The sequence below is a fragment of the Aplysia californica genome, unplaced genomic scaffold (assembly GCF_000002075.1).
Source record: "Aplysia californica isolate F4 #8 unplaced genomic scaffold, AplCal3.0 scaffold00009, whole genome shotgun sequence".
NCBI classification, from domain to species: Eukaryota; Metazoa; Mollusca; class Gastropoda; order Aplysiida; family Aplysiidae; genus Aplysia; species Aplysia californica.
The window spans coordinates 539,311-543,091 of record NW_004797279.1 but is presented as its reverse complement, the minus strand read 5'-3'; positions in this window follow the sequence as shown (position 1 = coordinate 543,091).

Sequence of the window (3,781 nt, the reverse complement as noted above, 5' to 3'; positions counted from 1 at the left end):
CACACTCTCTCTCTCTCTCTCACACACACGCACACACACACACATACTCACTAACACACACACACACACACACACACATACACATTATTTCACCTACATACACATACGCACACACACACATATACACAAACTCTCTCTTTCTCTCTCTCTCACTCTCTCTCTCTCTCTCTCTCTCTCTCTCTCACTCTCTCACTCTTTCTCTCTCTCCCTTTTTTTAAAATTCCCACAAGAAAGAGACATTTTATACTATAAAAAACATTACAATATTCATCATTTCCCCCGATAGGCTTAGCTTACTTTTGTCTTGGTAGGTGGGTCGAACTGAAACATATTGATGAGAGCAACCAACAACTTTCTCAGGGACGAATAGACATGTAATGTTTACCATATTACTGAAGTCAAACTTTCACCCTGTTTCCTTTTGATTGGTTTTCACTTGCCTAGCCAGCCCCAATCCGATCATGCAGATCTGACTAATCGAATAAGGGAACAACATTTTTTTAAAATGTAATTCTGATTCAGATGGAAAATTTTGGGCTTCGACTGGTTGTACAATTCCCAGGTGGTAGGACATAAGGAATGAATGAATGAAGAGATATGGAGGAAGGAAAAAGGGAGAAGTGATTAAGGATGGAGTAGAGGAAAGAAAGAAAAGGGAAATACAAAAAAGACGACTTCCATGATAAACAAATAATGATAATGATGTATTTTCGTTATCACTGACTATAGTACTACTAATTATTTAACTGTTGTCGTGGATCTTGTAGTGTATACTAATTATTTGAATACATGTGCTTCTTCTGTATCCATTGTTTATAGTGGGGCCATTTATGTTGACAGATCATATATAATTCTAGAAAATGAGACCTTTTACTTTTTGTTTTCAACTAACAAATTCTCATGCTTTTCGATAATGGTCAATTTCAGAAGGTTTTCCCTCTTCTAACGTTCTTGTAAATTAACCAAATGAGTCACGACACGGTGGAATTAGGTGCTCGTCAGTTTTGGGGTATTTGGACATATTGGTATCATCATAAAGTTTGTTCATGCGTCTGTTTTCCATGAAAAAAATTACCTATCTATCTTGAACAGTAGTCAATATATTTGAGATTGAAGGAGGTGGGGATCGTCTGGTTTCAAAGGTTATTTTAGAGAGAAAATGACCCTCAAAGTGTGGTGACTTCCAAAACTTGAGAGTCCTATGAAAGTGAGCATTTACATTTTCTTGTGCCTTTAATCAATGTTTTTCAGTAAAAGCCACGCAGCAATATGTGAGGCAGCGTGGTGGAATCAGGCTCTCGTCAAAATAATCAAAATGAAGAAACCTGCATTTTTCCGCAGGTTTTTGAATTTTCATTATTTTTTTATTTTTTTTTGCTCAACACCTTTCATGCCCAATAAAGAACTCATTTCCGTGTGTATTTTTCTGAAAAACGTTGATTAAAGGCACAAAAAATGTAAATTTTAAGTTACCAAGGACTTTTAAGCTAAAGAAATAACTAATCTTTGGCGACCATTTTCTCCCTAATTTTGTCTCTGAAAATAGATTACCCCCACCTCCTTCATTCACAAATATCTCGACTTGTATTCAAGTTAATGGGTATTTTTTTCATACAAATAAAGACTATTGAACAAGCTTTAAGATGATACCAATAACTCGACATGCCCAAAAATTGAATAGACCCTGATTCCACCACGCTACCTCATATGTTTTTAAATGGATATAAGAGTGCTGAACCAAAAAAAAAAAATCAACAAAAATTGCCAAACCAGTGGAAAATTGTTTGTTTATTTGATACCATTATTTTGACAAGGGCCGGATTTTACTACGATGCCTCACAAAACATAATTAAGAGGTTGTCTAATAGGTATGATGAGGGGGAAAATGGAAGGTGATCTAATCGAAATCAGTAGTTATAACTAACTTTAGTTCTTTGTGCCACCTAGGACTGGCGTCTGGTTTTACTCAGTAGTATCATCATCGTTATTCTTACCTTCCGTGAGTTATCCTTTTCTAATGTAGGCGTTTTTACGCCCCCATCGACACAATTCAGCTGATTTAAGAGGAGGTTTTTCCAACCCTTCATGTCAGGGCCCATCCTGGCTGAGAAAAAAACAATATCCCTGCAGAAAGACGGAGATACTCGATACAAATTCTCTTCACTCGGGAATCGAACTCGGATGTCCAGCTTGCTAGAGTGAAGCGCCTACCCGCTACACCGCAGACCTCAATTGAGATACTTTGTGTAAGCTATCAATCTAATAATAAGAGGAAGTAGAGTCCGTCTAAAGTGAAACGTGCTCGGAATATCGAACCAAAACCTCGGGTAACATAGGACGTCGGTCTTAGGTGGCTCAAGGAACGGACATAGTTAAAAAAGAACTCAATATTATATGACGCATTTTCAGTAGTGATCATTCTATCATACCAAGTAGACAACCTCTTGATTCAGATTTGGTTAATTTACAAGAACATTAGAAGAGGGAACACCTTCTATAATTTACCATTATTGAATGGCGCTCGTATCTGATAGTTGAAAGCATGTCTATAACGCGTCAGCTTCTGGACTTTATTGGATGTTTCAACTGGTACCTCTATACAACTTTGCGATATATGCAGTAATACAACAGTGACCACAAACATAGATAATACCAATCATGATACATTCATTGTTACTGGATCCTTAACGACTGCTTCGTTTCTCTTTGGTTGTAGTGGATGAATTACTCTCCGGGGAACCTCCGTATACCCTGTACCTAATAACAACTTCATACCCCCCCAAAAAAAAGCCAGTATCGTGATCCACTCACGTACGAGATATTTTAGTCATATTGTGACAGTTGGAGGCTCCGCCCCTTTACTGGCATCCGTCTGCCTCATTTGAGACAATCCAGGGCCGAAGCGCCTACATAGATAATATATAGTATATTATATATATATATATATATATATATATATATATATATATATATATATATATATATATATATATATGTATGTATATATATATTATACCTAACCAAATAGGCTTTCCACCCACTGATTCCCTTCACGTGCTTGAGAACATCGTCTCCATCAAATAGATCTACACACACAGACGTAGGCGTTGAGTACAGATTCTAGTATTTTTAATTTGAGCCGTGTGCACAGCACTCAAAACTGTTTCGGTGCATCAAAACACCATGTCCATGTTAACTCTTTTCGAGCCACTTTCATAAGCAGTCACAAGCACTGATTATCTGGGCTAACAACTGGATTGGTGGAGTCTACTTCAGAACTACGGTGAAGGCGGAGGGTAGGGGGGGGGGTAACTCTTAATAATTAATCTAATGACTGCTGGAGTGCTTGTTTTTAACTTGACTTTTAACCGCCCTAAAATCAGGTCATGATTTTGATTTCCTGACCACGAAATGCAAGCATATACAAGGACAGCCAAATTTTGAAACCAAATTGCTCATACATGTTACACAATTTGCAGTATTGTCATCTCTGCCTCTTTGCATTCTGTTTATGCATTGGCATCTTTATTTAATGTTACTGTGAAAAAATCTTGAGACTATTTTTCCCACCATGCGTTTAAAAGTCATAATTACGGTTTGCCCAATGTAAGCACAAAATTATTAAATGAGATATTTTCTCTGTTATTTTTGGCGGTTGAACGAATAATAATAATAATATTAGGAATTCAGGATTTATATTATTCACAACTCAGTGGTGTCGCCTCGAGTAAGACGTTTTGTTAATTATGTTCCTATTGTGGGAGAGTTTTTCATTTGTGGC